The sequence below is a fragment of the Microtus pennsylvanicus genome, chromosome 16 (assembly GCF_037038515.1).
Source record: "Microtus pennsylvanicus isolate mMicPen1 chromosome 16, mMicPen1.hap1, whole genome shotgun sequence".
Classification (NCBI taxonomy): domain Eukaryota; kingdom Metazoa; phylum Chordata; class Mammalia; order Rodentia; family Cricetidae; genus Microtus; species Microtus pennsylvanicus.
The window spans coordinates 34030454-34055789 of record NC_134594.1 but is presented as its reverse complement, the minus strand read 5'-3'; the positions used below and the strand labels follow the sequence as shown (position 1 = coordinate 34055789).

The 25336-nt window shown below is 42.9% G+C and overlaps 1 protein-coding gene and 1 long non-coding RNA gene across 3 annotated transcripts in view; one reads left to right on the top strand and one right to left on the bottom strand.

Moving 5' to 3' along the window:
- Positions 1–25336, bottom strand: part of Kcnab1 (potassium voltage-gated channel subfamily A regulatory beta subunit 1) — a 338516-nt gene that overhangs the window by 267842 nt on the left and 45338 nt on the right. The gene's annotated exons all lie outside the window — the stretch shown is intronic.
- LOC142836465 (uncharacterized) lies at positions 4512–7301 on the top strand. Its single transcript, XR_012908087.1, has 3 exons — positions 4512–4774; positions 4882–5408; positions 7216–7301. It is a non-coding gene; the product is annotated as an uncharacterized LOC142836465 (long non-coding RNA).

The following is a 25336-nucleotide window of genomic DNA, read 5'->3' as shown; positions in this document are numbered from 1 at the left end:
TGTGGAAAATCAGGATAAAACTCACACACATTGGTCACTCAGCCTACATTTCATTCCCAAAGTAAAATGGAGGAAAGAGAGACTCCACAAAGTAGAAAGAAATTATAAAATAAAGTAAGGGAAAACCAAAGCATTCCTGGTTAACAAAACACCCACCCAATCTGTTTAACCAACAGAAATTCAACCTGGGACTTATTCCATGTCAACTAATAACCCAACAACACACCTTGATGATGGTTGCCTACCAGTGTAGTAATATGAGCGGTGGGGCTGCCTCCCCAACACCCCAGCCGCCTGCTTGGCTAGCTTATGCCCGAAATAACAACACACAAACTGTATTCATTTAATCTCTGCTTGGCCCATTTCTATCTAGCCTCTTCTAGGCTAATTCTCACATATTAATTTAGCCCATTTCTAATCATCTGTGTAGCGCCCCTAGGTGCGCTTACCGGGAAGATTCTAGCCTATGTCCATCCTGGGTCGGAGCTTCATAGCTTGCGTCTTCCTGGAAGCGGGCAGCATGGCGTCTCTCTGAGGCGTCCGCTCCCAAGAGGAGAGCCGTGGAGTCTGAGCTCACTTCCTCTTCCTCCCAGCGTCCTGTTCTGTTTACTCCTCCCACCTATCTTCTAACCAATGAGGGCCAAGCAGTTTCTTTTTATTTAACCAATGACCTTCCTCCAACATACCAGACTTTCACAGTACACCTGGAGAGTGAAAGGAGCGATTAAATAAAAATAATACTATGGTTTTAAGATCTTCAAAACTTTTTCTTTATTCTGAATAAAGAATAAAATAACAGAGTGCACTAGTGAGAACTTAGCTGCTCTAATTTCCACCATTGCCCCCAACTACTTACTTTTTTGACATTCTTTAATAGGATTGCTAGGTAGACATTGAATGACATGGACAAGATGTGAAAGATGTTGGACTTGGATAAAAGAGTCACCTCTAAAATGTGTAGAGCAGCCACAGACACACACTGATGCCGTGTTGAGCATATTGGCCAGCATCCACAAATGTTTCTATACTCTCCTGTGCTGAAAATCTCCAGGCATTTTGTGTTTAGTTTACAGTGTAGAAAATTTGCATACCCACATCACAGAAGGTGAACCAAAATGCATGTGGTCTGCATTCTGTATGAAACGTCAAAGCCATAACGCCTGTCACTTATGTTTAGAAAATATTTGGACAGCCCTTTCTTCTCAGAAGGTTCTGCTCTTTTACACAGGTTTATAGACATGGATGTAGACTTATTAATTAGTATAAACACTTTATATGCAAAGAAGTCATTTGAGTCTCCTTTCTCCGTTTTGAATGGCCTTGCTTGCCTGCTATGGTATTTTTAATGTACTATTTCTTATTAATTCTTTGAGAATTTCATACATGCATATCCAACAATTTGATCATATTCACCCTACTCCTTCCTCCCTGAATCCCATCAAGATCACTCTCGCCTGCTTTCTTCCCTCCCAACCTCATGCCCTCTACTTCTTAAATAAACCACTGAGTCAAATTTGTGTTTCCCAGGTACTCAAAAGTGTGGGTCCATCTACTAGAGTAGATGTCCACACCTTTAATGGAAACTGATTTTAACAGCCGTCAACTAATAATAGCTTCTCATTTAGGGGAGGGAGCTCTTGACTTCCTCTCCTCTATGCTGGAATGTTGGCTAGCCTGTTTTCATTCTATATGTCTTTTGCATCATGGATCTTGACCCCATCCATTTCCCCATCCCTTTGTATCTGCCCTCTGCTCCTGGTCACCCCCAAAATAAAACAAAATTTAAGAGCAAAAAAGCAAAGGAATAAAAAGGGGAAAACTTAAAAAACTCATCATGGACGTTTCAGTGTGACATCATCAGTCATGGCATGAACCCCTTTGCTCGTATATCTTTACTTGCAAGTGTTTATTGCAAAGAGTCACTGATCCAGTTTTAGGTCTCTGGTTTCTACTACACTCTCAACGCTGGGCACTCACCTGGGCTCCTCCTAGACACCCTATTGTTGCTCTGTGCTGCAGAGATCCTGCAGTTTGGGGTTTGTAGGGCAGGTCCCTTCACATGCTCCAGCAGATCATAGATGGGGTGAATGATGGGGCGGGCCAAGTCATATCCTTGGGTCTGGGCCTGGGCAGCTATAGAATTGGTCTGCCAGATGTGCAGTGGGGCCAGCTCTCCCATGCTTACCACTTCAGGGCTGTTCACTCACCACCTTCACTAACAGGATTGGCTCTCCCACTCTCAGAATCCTGGGGCCAGCTCTCACACCTGCCCCTGATGTTGCTGGATGAGGGGTTTGTAGAGTTACTCTCCCCATATAACTCTTGCCCGTGCTATTGCAAGCCAGGTGGGTAGTGGGGACCATTCTCCCATGCTCACAATTTAGGGGCTGGCTCACCCACATTTATGCGAATGGGCTTGGCCAGGTGTAGGGCCTGCTCTCCTGAATTTTGCAGCTGATGACGGTCAGGGATAGTTCTCTCTCATGAGCACAGGGCCAGCTCTCCCACCTGCCACAGGCCACGCTGCCACAAGCCAGAGGAGGAATGGAGACAGCTCTTTCAGGATCACAATGTTGGGGCTGGCTCATTTACACCTGTGGTCACAGGGTTGACTCTATTGTGTTGCCCTGGCGAGGTGCAGGGCTTGCTCTCCCAAATGTTGCAGCTGCTGGGGGTCGGGGTTGGGTCTCCCACATTAATGACCACAGAGCCAGCTCTCTCACCTGGCTCTGGTGTTGAGGGGTGTGAGCAGGGCTTCACTCCCTCATCTATGCCACTACAAGACAAATGAGAAATGGGGTCGCGTCTCCCATGTTTACAACTTCAGGGCTGGCTCACCCACACCTCGTCTAACAGGGTTGGTTCTAATGCAACTAGCCTGGATCTTAGATGGGCTTTGCTCAGTCAGCCGTGAGTAGTTCACTATTGTTCACTGTTCTGCCATGTCCAGAAGACACTGGTCCTCCCCATCCTCTTGAGTGTACAATCTTCCGAGACTGTTTCCGAGTCTCGTGAGTAAGAGATCTGATATAAACACTCCGTTTATGACAGATCAAGACTGCATTCCCTGCATTTTAACAGCTGCAAGTCTCTGCATTAACTGCAGTGCTCTGCACAAAGAAATTTCTCTACTGATGTCTGGAAGCTACTAATCTATGGGTATAGAGATACAAATTTAGAGGGCAGCTTAATATCCATTTATCAAAAGAATAGTAGGCGGTTCACCCCTGGAGCTTATGAGCTCCCGAGCCGTGGATTCCTGGCCAGATTTATAGTAACGGGCGAGCGTGCATCTCCTTAAATCCAATCAGGAAGCAGTTAATTACCCCCATAATATTTGTGTCGCTACTGTGCCCATGGGTATCTCCCGCCTAGCTGCTCATTACTGTAACTCACAGCGGTCACAGCTGGGTAAAACTACTGATGACTTTTCTTCCCCAGAAGCCAGCACGGCACCTGCAGCGCTATGAAAGCTGGCTACCAAAGAGGAAGCGGCGCCATCAGTACCAACTTGATTTCTCCACGTGTGACTAAAATGTGTGGCTTCTTCATCAACAGGGTCCCGCCATGTTGGAGGGCAGCCAAGAGCGATGGCCATATCTAGGACAACCTTGATCAACAGCTTGCGGCAAAGTGTCCTGTACCCATCATTGGGCCTTTTATTTCTGGATCTGATATTTTTGCATGTGTGATTGCGGGGTCTGGAAGGCCTACGCCATTTAAACACTGATTCAGCTCCCACTGTTCCTTTCACGTGCCCTCCTTCCCGTCCACTCAGAGACAGGCTTCTCTGCACGTGCTATCTGCTGATTATGACATTCGCCACCTGCACTGCCTTACTCGAGTATTTCTGTAAGTTTTTTTTAAGTTAAAAAACACTCTCCTGCTCTTCTTTTAGTATTGAATAGCAGTGGGCCATTCCATTAAAGTGAGGCTGAAAGAATATCCGCCTGTTACGTACGCCTGTTACACTGTCCACCTGAAATATCCCATAACCGATATTTCTTAGTGAGTCCGCTTCTGATGTTTGTCACTTCTAATGGAATTTATGAGCTTCTAGAAACTGCGGTGTGTCTTGTGTAAACAATGAGTTTCTCAAGGTAAGAGTTCTGGCTAATTAGTGACCATTGTGCTAGCCGGGTGGGCGGTCGGGACAAGGGTTTCTCTCACAACAGGCTTCCATGGCACTTCCTCTTTGTTCTGGTCTCTCACAGCATGGCATTCAACTCATTGTCAGCATGAAAAAGCATTTTTCCATCCATATTAACATGGAACCTCATAACACATCCGAAGAACAACACGAAAACACCCCACCTCCTGCTCCAAGCTGCCAGAGATTTTCTTGGCCAAGACGGTTAATGACTCAGACAGGGCATTCGGAAATTCAAAAGCTCATGACGAACACGCTTTCTGCTCCCCACACCCCCCTTTCCTGCTAGTCTCGCAAGGCGTTGTTATTTTTAACTCCACATAGCTTCAGCTGCACTTCAGAGAAAGCCGAGCTGAGACAGAGGTGCAGCTCTGTTCACAGGGAGGGAGGCAGGGCAGAGAGAAAGAGAGGATGCAACAAAAAAAGGGGGAGACATTGGAAGAGAGGCCAGAAGCCCTTCTCAGCAAAGTCGGACCAGATACAGTCCTCAGCAATGGGAAACTGTGGTGAGCAATCCATTTCCCAAACCTAGGGTGTGATGGTTTGAATAAGAATGATCTCCATAGGCTCAAAGGTCTGAATACTTGGTCTCCAGGCTGCAGCACTATTTGAATGGATTAGGAGGTATGACCTTGTTGGAGGAAAGGTGTCATGGGATGGGGGGGGGTAGGCTTTGAGGATTTAAAAAGCCCATTCCCAGCCCAGACTCTCTCTCTTCTTGCTGCTTGCAGATCCGGATGTAGAACTCTCAGTTACTTCTCCAGCACCATGTCTGCCTGCCTGCCACCACGCTTTCCACCATGACGACAATGGACTCAACCTCCGAACCTGTTCCTAAGTCCCAATGAAATGCTTTCTTTTATTGGAGTTACCATGTCAAGATGTTTCCTCATAGCAATAGAACACTGACTGAGACATAGGGTGTGGCGGGGGGAATGAATGCACACCACTGCCCCAGCCCATAGAACTAGACAAGGATGTGGTGGAATCAGTCTAGGGAAATAAGGTTTTACCAATTGAAACTAAAGATGGTCTTTGGTCCCAATGTGTATTTTGATCTAAACAGAACTTCCAAGGTTTCATCCTCATCTTGCCTCCTAACTTTGATGAACAACTGTTAGTCTGTATTATTTTAGGACATTTACCCTAAAGGAGAAAAAGCATGACCCAAAGTAACCAAGTTGATTAGCGATTTCCTTCCTTCGGTGATGGCGAGGGATTCTCCCTGGTAATGAGTTTCAGCCCTCCCGTAACACAGGTCAGTTTCCTCTCATTCTTTCCCTGCTTGACAGAAAAGATTCTGGAGCTCAAATTTGCCTAAAGCAAACCTGAATTATACTGCGAAGGTCACCCTGGGGCAGCGCAGTGTAAGCAGTGAAGCCCAGACATTCATCTAGGCATTTCTTTCCTTGCTTTGGCTGTGCCGTGATTTCCTGTGGTCATAGCTAAGAGCAGATCATGTTCCAGCATCAAACTACACTGTATTCCATTATTTGTGCTTAATTCTTCTATTTCTGATGTGCGTCCCTTGGGTTGCCAACAGAAAGCAGATGGTATGCTCGAGCGAGGCAGTGCAAGCAGTTTTACTTGCAAAGGTACCTAGAAGCTGCAAGACTATATACATGGCAGCATCCCAGCGTAAAGAGCTATAGTGAGTGGGGCGTGGTTGTCAGAGCCAGAGTCAGGAGACAGCTCTAGGGAGAAGAATGGCGGAAGTCCATTGCCAAATGACAGTGCCATTTGGTGAGGAGAGTGGTTAACTTGGTGTGGTTCCCTGAAAGCAGAGAATTGAAACACCCAACCTCATCTGCATGGCCTACTGCTGGAGTCTCGATTGACCAAAATAAGGACAAGGTTATAGGCCAGGCAGGTCAGCCTCCTGAGAGAAGAAGGGGCGGATCTGGGAGGGGAACAGAAGACAGCTGGCATAAAATAGGATTTCCCCACCCCACGTTTTATTTCATCTAAACCAAAATGAAGAGTTTTCCAACTTTCTGTGTCTCCCAAATCCAGACAGCTCAGGTTCTGCAAATCTCTATATGCTCCTTGCTAAAAATAAAAATAAAAAAATTAATGAGAAACAGAAATTCTTATTTTCCTTCCTAGTTAAGTCCTTTGCGTTTGTAAACACGTTTTACATACCTTTCCCAAAAAACAAAATGCAAAAAGATTGAAACAAAAAATTATCAGAGCGCAGCCCTGTTATTGATACACATACATACACACACACACACACACACACACACACACACGTGCGTGCATGCACACATACACGTACACATATAGTCCTTAGGAAACCTTACAGTTTTATTTTCTTTCCAACTTTTCACAAATGTTTATTGAACAGCTGCTATGTCCCCAGTTCCCTGAAGTACACGTAGATGCAAATATAAGCATAAACAAACACATCTTCCCTATCTTGCCTTCAGCAAACACAATGGCGCGTCATTCATTTTTGTTTGGTTCAGAAAGATGTTCGTATAGAAAGTAGAACCTCCTATCAGACAAGATAGGAGGTTGACAAATATTTCTAGGCTCTTCTTTCATGTGGTTTTGGTCACTGTGATGGTTCCCATTTTATAAACACAGAGTAAGGCCCTAGGAGCTAGACAGATTCCCTGATAGGGAGAAGGGCCATGGCTAGGTATTAGACACAGTGAACTTCCAAGATGACCTGATCCTTTGTCAGCCTCCTGACCTGAGACAAAATGCCTGAAAACTTAAAACAAAGGCTTTATGGACTTTTTTCTTCTGCCAGTAGCCCCTGCTTACAGACTGGATCAGCAAATTCCAGGTCAAGTGGTATCTAGGCATGCTTCCATAAAAGTCGTGGAACAACCAAACATCCTGCATTTTCTTCAAACGAATTAACCCTAACAACGGGGTGGAAATCCTTCAGCGACTTTAAAACCTCAGCCCCTGAGAAGGCACTGAGTTTTCAGCTTTCGGGGGGCTCCCCTTCTGCTTTGTGGAGGGTCTTTCTCTCTGCATGTGTGTTTCCTCATCCCCAATAAACGCCTTTCTTCAAATGCTGATACTGTCTGCATCTGTTGACTGTGTTCCAGATTTCTCCATTGCTACCTGTCAAGACTGGGATTCTTCCTGCCATTTCAATATTTAGCTGGCAGAGAGAACTAACCAGATCAAGACCCCCTATATTGCAGCAGAAGGACAATCTAGAAAGAACAGGCAAGTTGGGAAGAGGGCCTATGGGAGGGCTGAATCTGAAGTTACTGGGTCTCCTCGGAGACCACTGAATTCAGGGGTAAGAGACAGTGTCTAAGAGAAGAAGAGGGGCGTGTAATTGGGGAAAAAGTTAGGTATTGGGACTGCTTGAGTCTGAACATCACTCAGATTTGACTGCTAATGTCTAATGGGGAAGACAGGAGTCAAGACTGACTCTGAGTTTACCAGGGTTCTAAAAAGGGTGCCCTACCCATTCCAGGTGCTTCTATTATCTTGCCTATTTTATATGCACCTCCATATTTCATTTTTATTATACAATCAAATTCTATTATAATTGAAGCTTCTAGTTGCTTAATTTGCACATATAAAGAAAGGAGACGCAGAAACGCAGTAGAAGGCAGGTGAAATATTTTGGCTTGCATGAAAATAATAAAAAAAATCTTGCCCAGGTGGATTTTAAAATACTTTTTATTATCTGAGTGATGAACGCTGACATAAAATCAACATAAGTCAACCTCAAAAAATTATGCGTAAGCAGCAAGCTTGGAACGCTGCCTTCTCTTTGTACACAGTCCTATGTTTACTTCGAGTTGACAAATGTAAGAAGAATAAATTGCAAAATAATTACTTAGACGTATGTGATTACTGATTGTCTATTCACGTAAGAGATGTTTCATTTTGCTGTTTCTATGAAATGACTTCTCTTTTGATTGAAAATCAGAATTTCAAAACAAAGAAATGAATTGATATAGTTTCAATGAGCCCACTGCAGCCCGCTCACCCAGATTCCTCTTTATTGCTACTAAAGTGGACGGGGTAGGGAATTCATGGCATCTCTAGACAAAGAGAAGTACGCCATCTTTATTCCTCAACATAAAACACATGCATTATTTTTATAAAGCGCAGGCGGCGGGGGGGGGGGGGGGCGAGGCTCTAAACTCTGAGTAATGGCTTAAATGTAGATCGCGTACCCAGGAAATACGCAGATGTTACCTGGAATGAAAGCGCTACAGATGAGTGGAGATGAGGGGGAAGGGTGGCCATACTCTAATCAGGGGAAGAGCAAACTCAGTCTTACACCACCAGCAAGTACTTAGTGCCTAAAATAATACAGAAAATAGGATATTTGGGAAGCATCAAAATGTACTATATAACAACCACAGGGGGGAAAGGTAGAATTGGACAGATCAAAGGCTTCTGCCTGGCTGCTTAACCAAACACTAACTACTCCAAAGGACATTGTGTTTTCACCCTAACATCTCTTCGTTCTTTACCCATGTCTGAAATGCTGGAGAAAGACTCAACTGGAGTACAACCTGGATCTGCCTGAAATCCCAGCTACGAGAGAAAAAATGGCTCTCCGAAAGCGTGGAAAGTGTGAATGGATTTTGACCGCTGCATTCCCAGAGGCGTGGGCAAAGAGAATCCCAAGAAGCAAACCGTGTGTTACCTGTGAAATAAGGCTGCTGAAAACATGGAGACGAGACCTTACAGTGTTTCTAGAGTGGCGCTTCTGCAATTTGAAAAGAGATGTATTTGATAAGTGGAATCTGATTAGAAAAATATTTTCAGATAAAAATTAGAATTGCTGAATTTAAGAGCACAGAATTGATAGCAAATAGTCTTTTGTTTTACGAAAAACAAACCATGATTTGAAAGAAGCGTTGGTAACTCTCCCATAAATAAAATAAGAACGTTTGTAACAGCTTACATCTTCAAAGAACGCTGCTGAGAAGACCACAGTTAATGCACTACAGTTATTATTATAAACAATGTCATTCACAATTTGTAAAGAAGATGTTCCAAGAGAGGGCTGAGCATCCTGCCGGCCGATTTTTATACTCAGCTCTTTCTCACTCTAGGTCTAACTTCAGAAGGAATTCTCTTGGTCGAAAGAAGCAGATGGCATTTCTATGCTATATAAATTATTTTTCTAGAACAGAGCCGGTGGATGTTTTTATTCAAGCTCGGAGAGTAAGTGTTCCCAGTCCCTGTCAAAACTTTTCAGCTCAGCCACTGCAGTACAGAGAGTACAGCCACATATGGCCTTGGATATCTAATGACAAGAGTACCTGAGATATCAGATTTACTCTGTCAGACATAATTTGCCATCTCAGGTTACAGGATGGCTAAAAATAAAAAGATGGCCATTTTGTGTGTGGGGTCATCTCAGCAGTGATACCAAGATGTGTAAGGCTCATTAAAGTTTCAATTTATTTCACCATGAATGTAAAGACAAAGACTAAAAATAAAATTTTTGCAGTTTGAAATTAGTAACTTGTAAAGAACAATTACTCACTGATCAAGCAGAGCACATTCCAGAAATTTAAGTTCTTAATTATTAGAAGTCTACTAATGTAGTAACATATAAACATTATTAATCATTTGTTTAAATAATAGCTTAAATAAATAAAACATATGCTAGTAGATCTTCAGAAGGTTTATCAGAATTTAGCATTCATTTGGGTCTCTAAAAAAACATAATCTTTTTGTCCCTTGAAAGTAATCTGCCTTTTAAAACATTAGAATGTATTTTTATTAATTCTTTGAGAATCTCATACAATGTATTTTGAATATATTTACACCCATTGCCTCCTCCTTTTACTTCCTCTCAGCCATCCCGTCTTCCCATTCTACTTTGAGATTATTTCCCTTTTAACTTCTCCTTCTTCCTTCCCTACTGAGTCCCGTTTGTGTGATCCAACTAGTCCTGCAATTGGGCCTCGTTTGACTCTCCCTCTCCCAGCCAACATCAAATGCTAATAGCTCCGCATCCAGTGGTGAGATTGCTTGTTCGCATTCTTTTGTCTAGCTGGAGTTGACACAGGATGTATGTGTACTGTCACAATCAATGTGATGTGAGGTCATGCGTGCATCTTCCCCGTCAGGACTAGAGGACACTAGAGGACAATTTCCTTTGTGTCAGCCATCCCCTCTGGTTCTTACAATCTTAACCCCCTCTTCCACAAGGCATCCTGAGCCTTGTCGGGATGGGTGTGACACACATGTCCAATTTTGGGCTGAGCACTTCATGGTCTTTTGTTACCTGCACATTGGTCAGTTGGGGGGGGTGTCTCTGTGTTAATTGCCGTCTACTGAAAATCAAAGGCTCTCTGACAAACAATGGGTATAGCAAGAAATCATTAAAAATCATTTTAATAATATGTCTATTTAGCAGAATAATAGTTGGATTCTCCACTAGGGCCTATGACATCCAACAACAGGTTCTTGGTTCTGTCATAGTGCCAAGAGTGAGTTCCATTTCATGAAATGGGCCTTCAGTCCTATCAGAAAGTGGTTTTACCCTCATAATATTCATGCCAATATTGCACCAGTGGTCTTTTCTTATCAGGTCAGTCCTTGCTGTAGGTTGCAGGGTTCACAGCTTAGTGAGATCAAGGCTTACTTTTCTTCTTCGGAAATGTTAGTACCAGGAATGCTAGTCAGTAGGATGAAGCTTGCGGAGGAGTACCAGCTTAAAGTCTCCATGTGTTGTGACTCAAGTATGTGGTATGTGGTGTTTTCCGCAATAGGGACTTACCATCAAGTTCTGGAGCACAGCCAGGGGTACCCACAATAGTTATGTGACCCATTGGTCAAGAACTCAAAAAGACTCAATGTATTCTTGGCACTGAGAATTTTCTTTGTTGGCATGGATTATGAGTTATGAATAATTTGGGTATGATTTCTGCCTACCCATTGTATGGCAACTCCATTAAAGATCTTTCTTTCTTTCTTTCTTTATTTATTTATATGCATATATTTTATAAAAACTTCCATAGTAGATTCCTATATGGATTTTTAAAAAGGCCTTTAATGTTACCCACCCCTCCCTACATTCCCTCTTCTAACCTGTTCCCTCTAGCCTATCTCCCACCCCAACTTAACCCTTTGTGTTCAGAATTTTGTGTTTAAGATGTCAGATGTCTCAGAAACCATGCAGGCAATGCAATTTGCTTAAAACTTGAAGTGCTAATAAAAGGGGAGGAGAAGACAAACAAGGATGAGATCTTTTCTTTTCAGAAAAATAATCGGAAATTTTCCTCCAAAACTGAAGCAGCAAAGACCTTCTCAAATGAATAAAAAATGAGCCTGTGTTCCTAGTAGACCTGTCTTGCAAGGGAAGCAAAAAAAAAAAAAAAACTTTTTGGAAAGAAGAAAAATAGCATAGGAGAAATATATGTATTCATATATATAATACATTTGAAAGGGAATCAATAAATAAAGGTAAAATTAAAACTTTAATTTTAATATTTTTATTGACCTAACGGATAAAAGTTTGTTCAAAATAACAATGGTGCCAAACACTTTCAGTTACAAATATTTTATGCAAAACCCAGTAAAATGTAAGGAGAAAGAGGAGCACAGTCGTTAGAAACTTTAATACTTCTTTATCAAAATTACACTCAACAGGAGGACATATTTGAATTGAGTGGCAGTACCCATCGGCTACCTATAACCGACATCTGTGGACTGCTCTATCTGATCGACTACCTATAACCGACATCTGTGGACTGCTCTATCTGATCGACTACCTATAACCGACATCTGTGGACTGCTCTATCTGATCGACTACCTATAACCGACATCTGTGGACTGCTCTATCTGATCGACTACCTATAACCGACATCTGTGGACTGCTCTATCTGATCGACTACCTATAACCGACATCTGTGGACTGCTCTATCTGATCGACTACCTATAACCGACATCTGTGGACTGCTCTATCTGATCGACTACCTATAACCGACATCTGTGGACTGCTCTACCTGAGGACAGCACAAAGCCATGGAAACTTCACCAACATGGACCATATTCTGGGGAGCGAAGTGCACTTCACCAAATCTAAACTCATTGAAATCACACAACATCTGCTCTCAGATGACCAAGGAATTAAGCTCAAAATCAATGAGAAGAAAAGGCAGAAAGTTGTCAGGTAATCAGAAATTTAACAACACACTCTAAATAACACACAAGTGAAGGGTTACGCCTCAAGGACAATCTAAAGATACTTTAATGTAATTAAAATGAAAGTACAACTTACCCAAATTTATGAGATATAACAAATACGGTATTAAGAGATAATGTTATAAGTGTACACAATATAAAAAAGATCTAAGTTTCAATTCAAATAGAAAAAGGAAACAAATTTTAGAGTGACAGCAAAATAGAATAATCAAAAGTTAGATGTTGGAGATGGTGGTGGTCCTGCCTGCAGCCACAGCAGTTGGGGGACTGAGATAGAATCGCATCTTAAACACAGGAATTTGACACTAGACTGAAAAATTTGGTGAGCTATTGTGTCAAAAGATACAATCGATGAAATTAAAATAATCAACTTGATAGAGAAAAATCAGTGAAACCAATTTGATCTATAAAGCCAAGCAATCCCAGTAAAATTTCCAGCATATGATTCTGAAGATATTAGCAAACTGATTCTAAAATTTATGTGTAACAGAAAAAGATAAAGAATAACCAATGTCATATTGAAAAGAATAGAATAAAGTTGGAGGACTACCTGAATTTGAAACTGCTATCATGTACCACCAATTGAGACAGTGTGGTGCTGATGAAAACATCGCCATATGGACCAGTGCAAGCAAACAAAGAGGCTAGGTGTGAACCATTAGCTGTCAATTTATCATTGACAAAATGAAAGGTAATGCATCCAAACATCTAACTGAAAAAGAAAAGCAAATCTGACGACAGACTTTGTAACTTTCAACGAATTACTTCAATGTAAAAATGCACATGTGAAGCATTTTTTGTGACTATAAAATGAGAGCTGGATGGTGGTGGCGCACACCTTTAATCCCAGCACTCAGGAGGCAGAGACAAATAGATCTCTGTGAGTTTGAAGCCAGCCTGGTCTACACAAGCTAGTTCCAGGACAGGCTCCAAAGCTACAGGAACACCCTGTCTCAAAAAACAAAAACAAAAGTTCATAAGAAAAAATTAATATGATCTCATAATGACTTTTGAGACACAACATAGGTATGATTCATCAAAGGGGTATTTGATAAAGTAGACTTGGTAAAAACTGAAATATTCTGCTTTGGGTGAGTTGATATAAAGAAAAGAGAATATAAGCCACAGTCTAGGGAAGAACATTTGCAAAATATACTTCTGATAAAGGGCACAGAGAGCTCTTCAACTCAACAATAAGAAAACATCAGATTTTTTAAAAGGCAAAGGATCCAAGAGACATCTCACCTATACACAGGTGATATACAGATGAGATGGAAATAGAGATTATGAAAACATGTTCAGCATGATATATAAATAGGGAATTTCAAACTATGGCACTATACATCTATGACTAGTTTATCAATTATTGAACATTCTCTTCTCTGACCAACAATTATTCTCACTGGTAGTTATCCAGATAAACTGAAACTTATCCACACAAAATGTGTACATGGAATTTAGAGAAGTGTTTTCATAACTTCCAGACTTGGAAGCTACCAAGATGACCATCAGTAGAGGGATGGATAAGTAAGTTGCAGTGCCCCCACACAATCCTATGTAACTCAGTATAAACAAATGAGCTATCAACTCATGAGGAGACATGGAGGGAGTCAACAACAGGGTGTCCAAGAGGAGTCCCAATGAGAGCTCAGTATTGATGGTGTAGAAAAAACTAGAAGCCTCAAACAAGACCAATGTCTCATTGCAATGAACACTTGGAAGCAAAGATATATAGGCTAAAGGGTTTACTGCGTGACTCGTGTCAAACTACAGCTTCCATGATGAAATTTTTCTTTCCTCCTCTCCCTCCCTCCCTCCCTCCCTCCCTCCCTCCCTCCCCCTCTCTCTCTCTCTCTCTCTCTCTCTCTCTCTCTCTCTCTCTCTCTCTCTCCCCTCATTCCCTTCCCCTTCTCTCTTTTCTTTTCTCAAATTTTATTTTATTTTATTGGGGGGGTTGCAAGAGCAGAGGGTGAATATGAAGGGACAGGGAGATGAATGGGATCGAGATGAATGTTGTGAAAGACACAAAGAATAAATAAAAAGAAAGTAAAAGAGATACAACATGTAATCGCAGTCACATGTAAAGTTTTAGGCAATGCATAGTCATTTATAGTGACTGATAGTTCACTCTTGGTCACTTGGAAACACAGGAAGGGGCCAGATGAAGACAGTCTAGAAGGGTGAATCTCTAACCACAAAACTTTCAGTGTTAGCTCGGTGGGAGACACTTGGAGAGTCAGAGTTCCCATTGCATCGCATTTACTCCTTGGTCTTGAGGCTCGCCTCACATGGCACCTGAGATTGGGCCTTTGCTCTTTGCCCATGGAGAGACCATTAAATGAGTCAAGAGATGAAAGGTAAATTGGGGAAAACACAAATGTAGCAAAAGCAAATATTATCAAAAGCTGGCAATTCTTAAAGAGACATTAAAGAACCTCATTACCTTTATCTCTCAATAGGTATAAGAACCTAGGTATATCTGCCAACCTCCAACTCTGAGGTTGTTCTCCGTTTACAGTGTTTAAATTTTGTGTTGTAGGAATCGACTCATTAAAAACATAAAATCCATTGTTTATGGATTTTACTCACAGGGGCAGCCAGTGGGAAGAACCTAATACTAGAGCTTTTGAAAGTTCCATTCAGGGAAGTATTCCTATGAAGTCACTTCCAAATGGAACATAATTCCTGATGTATACACACTGCTGCTATTTTGCAAAACAAATTGGCCCTCGTGGGAAGTTGTTTTCTTTGCCAGACAGGAAGGTTAAGGTACCCGGTGACAGATCTTGCTGACCCCTGCCGAGGCACTGACATTGGAAGCCATGCAGTGCTGCTGTGTGATCTTGGCAGTCATTGCTTGACCATCTGATGCCCTGAGTCCTTTACTTCATGCTCTTGCTATGATGCTCAAAGGCTGCTCATTCATGGTCTAACCTGAAGTGATTCTATCTCTTCAAATCCCCACAAAGGCAGAAATTCTCAACTGAGAGTCCCTTTCCTATATTTTAAAGGATCCACATGTTTATATTGCCTCAATAATATATGTTTTTATTATCAAAATGCATCTTGAAAATGCGTTTCTATCTCCTAGAATCACCTTACTAGATATTCATCTTGACTCTGAAGAGTCAGTAGGTCCAGCAGTATTATTGTCCTCATTTTGCAAATAAGGAACCCGGTGTTTGGTTTAGCAGTCTGGCAAGCTGACAGACATCTAGCTATTCCACAAATATGGGCTATTTAATTTCTTTAATTCCTCCTTGTACTTTATAAGTAACTAGCTCTATTTAGAAATGGCCTAAATTGATTCTTTTCTTCTACTTTTAAAGCTTCTTGTGCTTTTTGAACTGTCATGAGGACACATCGACTTCTATAAAAGAAGGATAAGTTATATTTGGACCTAAGTATTTTTATGTTGAACACAGAATAAGGGAAAATGCACAGTCTTCTGGTCCTCGTGGTGAGAAAGGAGGCAGGATGGGAAATTTGGGGCCTGAGGGTTGCGGGAAAGAGTACGGGTGGAAGAAAGGCACACTTGACACAGGATCCACTGGTAATGGCACAGCTGAGAAACGCATCATTAGGAAACGCCATAGTTACACCAACCTCACTGTGTGTACTTACATGCACTGAGATGGCTATGGCATCACTATGCAGTATAATCTATGGGGCCACCAGTGGGTAGACAGGAAGTCCGTTATTATACTGCTCATAATTGTACTTCGAGAACATGCCTGAGAAAACCAGAAAAACAGCTGTGGTGGCAAGTGGAGGGGAGTTTCAGGGCACTAGACCATTGAAGCTTTTGATTAGTGAATCCCACAACTCAGATGCCAACTTTAGTCGTTTTCTGGTACATCTGTAGACATTCTTCTGATAAGACTGACCATTTTAAAAGTTGTTATTTTGAGGTTGCCTTTGTCTTAGCATTTGGTTCCGTGCTGCACCTGCTCAAAGGGCTCCCTCGATTCAGCTTTGTTATCTGCACATGATACAAAAGCACACAGCAGTACCCTCCCCTTGATCCTATGTCAACCCACAAGCCTTGGCACATATTCAATCCATATATTAAGACTCTCACATTGTTTATCTAAAATCTTGATAACCAGTGCTTCCTAGCCTCTCTATAAATGATGGAGAAAAGGGAGACAGGACTAAAATAAGTGAGATCAGGCTTGGCAACAGTTGAGAAGGTAAGAAGCAGTGAGGACAACAGGATACTTCAGCTTCTGGTGTGAGCAATATTTTATCACACGGTGCTCTTTTCAAATTAATAAAATCCAAGGAGCAGACTAGGGGTGGAGAGGGAAGCACATGCTAATGCCTTTTTGGTGTTGGCAAGTTCACGTGACTGCGGGTCATCAGGGTGGAAGTATTCTGTTGGCCAGTCCTGAAGTTAGCCTGATGGACCTAGTCATCAGAAAAGAGAACTGGACAGTCAACAAGGGCATGGATGAGACAATGTGTGAGAATCTTCTGAAAGAAAAGGAAAGTCAAAGAGGCCGGACCCACTGAAGAAGACTGGGGTTGGAGGGTCAAGGATGTATGGGACCCATTCAGACCCAATTCAAAGATGAAGTCAAAGCTACTGTGACAAGTTAGGAAAATAATACCCTGAAAGTACAAAGAGGAGTCCAGGGACCCAGCTGGAAGCCTGGAATACAGCTTCTAGGTGATAGAAAGAATACACATCACCATGTGCAGAGACATGGTCCTGATGAAACGGAAGCTGGAAGCTAGGGTACATGGAAGACATGATGAGGTCACATCAGCTGTCAACAGGATGACACAAAGGGATGCTTCAGTAAAGAGAGACAAAGACAGTTTGATAAAGTGGGAAAGAAAAGAAAGCCTGGACCCATCTTCAGGCTTTAATTTTATCCACACCATTTATTTTCTGTGTGACCTTGAGCTTTCTACTCATACTGCCTGGATTTTTGTTTCTTCCTATGAGAATGATGTGGGGGCACTATAAATATTAATACACATGAGTGCTCTTCCCTGATGATCACCCTGCATCAATATTGATTAGAGCGGAAGCCTGGGGTATGAGAGATGAACCCAGAGGGGCACTGGGTCCATAGACGGAAGAGTAGATGACTGCCTAGGGCAGGCCATGGGGCAGGAGAAGGGAGCCAGGAAGGAAAATAATAAACTTCATCGGAGTTCCCAGCTTTGTGTAGAACTGACCTTATTTGCCTTCAGGTGGGTGGAAGTAAAGAAGATATATCTTGATCATGCTGGGCTAAAAAGGCAGACAGCTTTATTTCTCGTGATTTATGAAGACAGTTTTTAAATCTCGGCCAAAGTTTTTCTTAAGAACTTGCGTTCTCGAACCCATCGCCTCCTGCCTGCCCTAAGCATCCCTCCATCAATTATCCCCTCTTGCGGGCACTCGCCATCTCGCCATCTCCTCGGGCAGTTCCCCTTTGGCCACTGGACACTTGTAGTGTCCCGCTCCTTAAGGAGCCCCTCCCCAGCCTGCTCTCCTGCGCCAAGAGCTCTTTTGTTTTTTCTCTACGGCCTCCCAGACGCACTGAGACCCGAAAGAGGGCTGAGCAGAACACAAGATTCTCTCCAGGGAGAAAAGAGAGCTGGAACTGTAAGAACCCGATCCAGGCTGAGCCTGGTAAAGTCAGAACCAAAGCTGGGAGCAGCTGACATCAGAACAAAGGCAGCCTCAGGGTGGAGGCGAATTGTGAAAATGCATGAGAAGAACCACATGTCTCCACAACTGACTTCAACAATTTCTCTGTATTATTTAAACAATTGACAGCCGTGAGTCTTTTGAAGACAATATGTAAGTAAGTCACCTATCACTCACACAATAATGACAATAGCATACCTACATATAGCACTTACTAAATACCATGATTTTCTCTAAGGTCTTCACATGCGTGTTCTTATTTAAAACTCACACAGTCTTATGAAGTAGGCAGCGTTATTATCCCCCATTACAGATAAAGGGACTGTGCGTCACCAAATTACATACATGATTCAAGACCTCATGTTCAATAAGAAGCAGGTGTTGTGACCAGTCTAGGCAACTGAGTTTATAAGACTCAAAGATTTTTCTCGGCGATCCCCATTCACAACACTGGGGAATTTGGGAGCATGGAGAACTATGCTCAATGTCATATAACACTTGAGTGAGTGGAACAGATGGAGTGATTGCCTGTGGTTGACACAGTCTGAAAACAGTGGAGTCAAGAACCTGGGTTCTCTTATCCAAGATTACTGTTTTCCTTCACAGTCCAGCATCCCAAGAGAACCCAGCATCCCAGCATCCCAGGAGATGTCAGCACAGGTAAACCCAGAGGTGGGCTTTGCTGCCTTACTGTTTATTTCCTAATGCAGAGAAACTGAGAGTTCAAGCTAAGCATCACATCAGGCAAACCAAAACAAAAGCCTGCTGCTCTAAGTTTACAGAGCTGAGTACCCTCCTCATCACAACCTGGAATCGCTTAAGTCCAAATGCTTGCATCAGGTTCCTCCGGACCTGCATCCGGCTCTGCTCTTCTCTAGCTATGGCTACTATAAGAGTAGCCACCTCTCGGCTTTGGTTCCCTTGTCTGTAAACCAGAAATGCCCATGATTCTGTTAGAGGACCCCTGTGAGGACTGGCTTGGAAATAAGATGAGAGCCTGGGCTGGAAGCTCAGCTTCCAGCGCTTAGCAACCACGGTGCTCTGACAGTCATATCACCCCCTAAGCCTCGGCTTGCTCATCTGTAAAAGGATGGGTGACGAGAGTTCCCAGCAAAGAAGGCAGCTGTGCAAATCACTCCAGTGCCTGGCCTGGTGAGGGCTCAACATATATAAATCATTATTAAGTGCCCAGTACAGAGTCTGCTGTATGGAACATATCTAATAGACAGGGTTTATATTGGCACTATTGTTATTGCATACACCAGGAGGATGTACATCAAAACACAGCTACCGCCGTGAGTGAAAAGAAGCTTTTTCTCTCGTCTGCCATGGCAACCTTTCTAGCAGGATTCCGGTATCTGAAGCACCTTAATCTTCTGAATAAACTCAGTTTTGAGGTGCAGCCCTGATAAAGACATGCCCGTCTCATGGCCTTGTACCTTGGTCGTCCGGGATTACTGTCCTAACCAAGCAGCCAGAACTCCGCATTATAGTTGTTTTATGCTAGTCATTCATCATCTGTAGAACACGTGACTTCTGGTGGAGCTAGAGATGGTTTGCTCTCTGGACCCAAACACACAGGGCCCTTCCTGTGAGGGGACAAGAGAAATTAGCCAAAAACTCCAGGCAATGAGGCCTAAACCAGAGAACAGTGAAGACTGTTTTGATACAGCTGTCTCTTGTTTTATGAATGCTATGCCCCCGCTTTCTGGAAATGGAAAAGAAAGTGGTTTCCCATTAGTGGTATTTTGGCATACTTCCTGATGTTAGCACACATTGGACTTTACACGCTGTTCTTACATATCTACTACTGTGCCACACATAAAATAAAAGCCTTCGAGTTTCAATGGCTTTGTAACGCAAAACTTTAGCTAATGCTGAGGATTCTCACCTGATCTGGGAAAGAGCGAGGTCATCACAACATTTGCTTAAAAAAATAACATGAGGCACACTTTGTTGTTGTTGTTGTTGTTAATATTGGTTTGTTTTGTTTAAGATGGGGCCTCGGTTTGTAGCTGAAGCTGGGCTCAAACTTAAAAATTTCAACTTCCTTTCTTTGTATCCTCCAGAGTGCTGGAATTACAGCTGTGCCACCGCATACAACTGTGAGATGCAAATTTATTTAGTGAAAGAATGAATTCTGTGCCTACTGTATGCTAAGTCCCAAAGGCACTCACAACAAAACCCTGAATTAAAATAGATAGTCTTGAAGACTGAATAAACAAATCCTCCTCCCTATTCACTGTGCTGTGGGGGGGGAGGGGGGCGGGGAAAAGGGGGCTCTGCTCCCTCCCTGTGCTGGCTTGTATGAGATGCCCGCATAAGTCTGGGACATTTGACTAATGGGTCCCCAGTGGGCAATGCTGCTTAGGGAGGGTTAGAAGGTGCGGCTCTGCTGGAGGGAAGTGAGTCACTGGGGGTGCACGCTGAGATTTAAAAGCCATGCGCCATCTCCAGCTAAGGCTCTGCTTCCTGTTTGTGGTTTGAGAGGAGAGCTCTGAGCAATCTCTGCCACCATGCATGGTGCTTGCAGCAGCATTTCCCAGTCATGGTGGTGATGGACCCTTATCTTTCCAGAACAATTAGCCCAAAATAAACCGCTCCTTCTAGAAGTTGCCTCTGTCACAACAATGAAAAGTAATGAAGATGCTTATTGGCTTCTCTCACTAAACGATGAGATTGTGCAGCAGGAAGGAAAGAGCCAAGCTGCTCTCCCCAAGTCCTTTAGGGACTATTCCCTCGCTCTGTGGTACCAGATTGTTGGAGTAAAACCTCAGAGTGAGGGAAAACTGGAGCAAGTGCACGCCTTAGACCTCCAAAGCCTATTGAGCATGTCCGTTCACCCGGAAGAATCTTCAGAGCCACACGCTCCTGTCTCTACAATGACCTGTGTTTTAGATTCGTGTGAAGAACAATGGTGTGTTTCTTCAGTTCTACCCCTAGCTCAGAACTACTGACAGAAATTCCAGGTTTGCCTTGTTTAAGCGTGAATGCCGTTCCACAGGAAAGCAAGGAATTTGCCTAAAATAATAGTGGAAACTTAGTTTTTTTCCTTTTTCTGAATATCAAACTCGTCTGACCCTGAAGGTCTCGGAGGAGCTTTTGGACATCTGGTGACCCTTCCTGAAACCGTAAGCAGAACTGGGAGAAGTGTGCATTGGGTACGTTTGACTATCAAGAGGACCCATGGCTTTTTATCAGTTCTCAAAAAGATCTGTCAGTTCAAATAAATCTTAAACCATAAATTCAGACTTACATTACTTCCCACATAATTCTGAGGAAAATCTGGGCACAGTGAGACAAGACTGACCATACTGAACTGGGAGCTGCAACTCTCATAGACTGTGGTTTGGGAGGCGCAGCATCAACCTGTCCATAAGCACTTCCTAACAGCCCCCCAAAACTTTGCCTGAAATCTCTTGGTGATTACAGATTTTGTGCTACTCGAATGTCTCCCCTGGAGAAAGAGCATCATGCGCAATAAAGACAAAGTTATTATACTGCTTCCAAAGTGCTGTGTAAGAGCAAGCAGATCCAAGGGGACCTGGGAGAAGACACTGCCGAAAAGTGCTAGCAGAACTGCGGAGGAAGGTGGAGAGAAGTGGGAGGCATATGAATCTGAAATCCCCAAAGAGCCTGTGCTTTCCTTCGGTGATAGTCCTGAAGGTTGTAAGCGTAAACTCACCTGGACAGGTCCAAAAGCTCATAGCCGGCTGTTTGATTGATACTACACTAACCAAATAGTATGCAGTTAAGTGAAAAAATTGCACAACAGCAAGAGAATCCTGTGTTACCCTGGGGATTTTGCTTGCAGAGTTGAGGAGCTGAGCAGCTTTCCATCTGAAAAAGTTAAAAGGTGCACGCTGCTAGACAGAAAGCTCGCAGCAGACACTCCATCACGGCAGTCCAGCTGAAGGCCTCCCTGATGCCGGTTTGCATGCTTACATGTGGACTCCACCCCTTCTCCTCTGACCAGGCAAGACCAAGACCAAGTGAGACAAACAAGCCAGTGGCAGCAACCACATTTGCAGAATATCAGCCCCGCCAGCCTTTCCCTTCTGGGGCTCAACCACTCGTGCGTTAAGGAGGCAGTTAACCACCCATAGCAAACAGACCTGAAGAAGGACATGGCAGGTGTGTAGGCTGTTGATTTCCTTTTGGTACTTTCTGTACTCACTGGAACTTTCAGGATAGCAAGCAAAGGTCTGTTTCTCTCACTGAGGATAATGAAGCTGGCCTCCCTCTGTCCAGAGACTTTTCTTTTGTTGGGTTTCAGAGATCCTGCTAACTAGTTAGCTACCTTCTGACCACTCTCCCCACAGCTGAAGGGTTCCTCCTGCTGAACTCACATTGAGAATCTGGCTGCTAAAAGTAGTTCCTCCCCATAAGCCCTGCATGAAGTCATTGCCAGCTGCATAATGTTTCTAAATCCTACCCAGGAACAAACCTCTAAAAAATCAATTATTACTTGAAAGGAACAAAGAGAGAATACAGAGTGCTTAGCTCCTAAAATTATGTTCTGCAAAATCAGAGACAGGAGGACTAGACTTGAGCAATGTCTTTGTTCACAAATGTATAATGTATTAGTTCAAGTTGTGCAGGGAGGAGAGGCAGGAGGAGAGAAGAAGAAACTATTTCACTGGTTCGTGTGAGTTTGGAGTCTAAGAAGGGCTGTGATCCATTCTCTCTAAGATGGAGGAGACCCAGAAAAACTCACAATAGGTTCTAGTCCAAATTTAAGACCTAGGGACCAGGAGCATCCATGGCAAGAACTGAGGCCCGAGGGCACGAGAACAGTGTTCCTGATGCGCAGGCTTACAGAGAAAGTGAATTCCTCTGTTTGCTCAAGTCAGGCTCCCAAGTGATTGAATGAAGTGCCGCCACTCTATAAAGGACAATCTATTTTCAGCCCAGCAATTCAAATCTCGCTAGAAACACCTTCTTAGACAAAACCAAGGTAATGCTATTTAAACACCCTATGATCCTGTCAAGTTACCATACAAAATTAAATACCACATGCCAGCGTCTTGTCTTTTTGAGTTACATAGATCGTGGATGCTAGAATAAAACTTAAGACTTCTTATTTAAAGATGGGGAAACTGAGGTTGCTGTAGAAGTCTACAAGGTTTGGCTCAGAGTCTCAAAAAAAAATCAATAGAACCGGAAGTGACCCCCCAAATAAACTATGCTGTCTCTTTCTCATTGATCACTGGCACAGCCATCATTCATAGTTCTGAGACAATTGATTGCCCATTTCTACTCTAATTAACATTTCGAATTAATTGGTTAAAATGAACAAGAGCTCCAAGTCCCAGCAATTTCCTGCTTCTCCCCCAGTTCTCATCATTGTGTTCTCTCACTGCATCCCTCCTTTGCTGCTGTTGGTGATGGTGGTGGTGTGTACACAGAACTATGTTGTGGTAAACACTGGCAGGAAATAGAACACCCATTTCACAGTATCGGAGTTAAAGATGTTTGAGAAGTGACCGAATGACTTAGAAAAGTTCTCCTTGCCTGAAATACACGTTTTTAAATGTGTTCTCCACCGTGGAAACGCCCTGTCAGATTGGGGATTTACAAAAATCCTGATCTATGGTTTACAAGTTGGGACCTTCCATTAGGTTGGGCATTTTGGTCATTGATTTCAAAACATATTCTCAGCTGTCTGTGGGTATAGGGCAATGGAGAGCCCTTGAAATAGGCTCACAGCACCAGAGCGTAAACACATTCAGCTCTCCTGTGTTGCTTTGTTAGCAGAGAACGTTATGCAGACATGAAGAACTGTCTTCAGGGAAAACATAGTTCACATTCTTGTTCTTTGTTAGTTCTAGAGATGCAAAGTTTTCTTAAAATAAATATTGCTACTAAATGAAAAACACAAATCTCTTTCCTTCTTGCTCTACCAATTTCCCTCAAGGAAATTCTTTCCAGAATTCTATTTTATAGTCAGTAATAACTCACCCATGGCCAAAGGATCACTGGGGAGAACTTTACATTTAAAATGAAGTTATTTGTGTTAGGATTCTCAGGAAAGTTATTATTCAATGGTGTGCATAAAAAGGAGAAACAGAGAGACTACTCTTCTAAGAAGTCAGTGGTTATGACTCTGACAACTAGGAAGGGTGTCATAAGTCTAACGTATGTAAACGAGAACCGATGTGTAGGAGTATGTGACTGTGACCTGATGCTTATATTTGATAGAAGTGGTCCTAGGCAACTTACAGTTTAATCAACTATAAATTCTCCCTTCTGTGTCTCATAAAGCAAACGCAACAGAATTGGTAAAAGCCCAGAAAGCATGAAGTAAACTTTGCGTTGAGACTCAGAAGAGTTCTGTAAGACTAGGTTTCCTCCAGCCCTCCGGCAGACCAGGGCTTCACCCAGTTTGGAGAAGCATTCAGCTGACCAGAAAACGTAGGGTGCTTAAACTAACAGTAGCAAAAAGGGAGAAACTAGAGCGACAAGGAGTGTGGATGGGCAGTCTTGGGGGACTGGAGAAGGAATGTCCTCTCTGGAAAAGCAGTGAGCCAACAAATAAAGCTTAAAAAGAGCTTTGGACAGAGCCTGAAATGAAAGACCAGAGGCACATACCCAAATAGTCTATGAGGCAAAACAGCTAAAGGAGGGGAATTCATATAGTACAGGAACAGCTCTTACTCATCGCTGGCCTAGGCTCCCCGCCAATTTCTTCTTAAAGAGGGACATGCATCATTATTTGTGGCATGTTACACTTGAAATCGTTGCCTGTTGTTATTCAAGACTTTTATTATATACAGCAAGTTGAAGCTTTACAATTAATTATTTTGTCAGGAAGTAAGTTATTGGGGGGTTATACATGGTCCCTGTTATCTTTCCTGCTCTCCACTTCCGGACCTCATCATGAGATGAGAAGCCTCAGCCACATCCTTCCACAGGAAAGATGGAAACACTTTGTCCACAAAGGCCCAGAAATAGGAAGCCAAAGTACCATAGCCCAAACCCTCTAAACTCATGAGCTAAAATAAATCCTCCCCCATTGAGTGGTTTTGACCAGGTATTTCATTACAGCAACACTAAATGGTGCATTCTTTCATTTAGTCAGTGTGAAAATGAGGTCCTAAGGGGTCAGGCCCCAAACAATTCGGTTTTTCCACAGTAACACTAGAACTAGACCACAGTTTCTCTGTCAGTTGTCCGACTATTCCCTCACCGCATCACTTCACAGCGTAAACATTCTACAGTCTAAAAATGTAGGCCACAGCTAACATCAATGTCTGCTGACTTCTTTCTTTCAGTTACAGAACTGGTTGTTTTAAGCAAACACACCACTTTCCATAATGATGCTTTTGTTCTGTCGATCTCATTGCACAAAACATCTATTGCTAATTTTAAAGTAGGTAAGACTA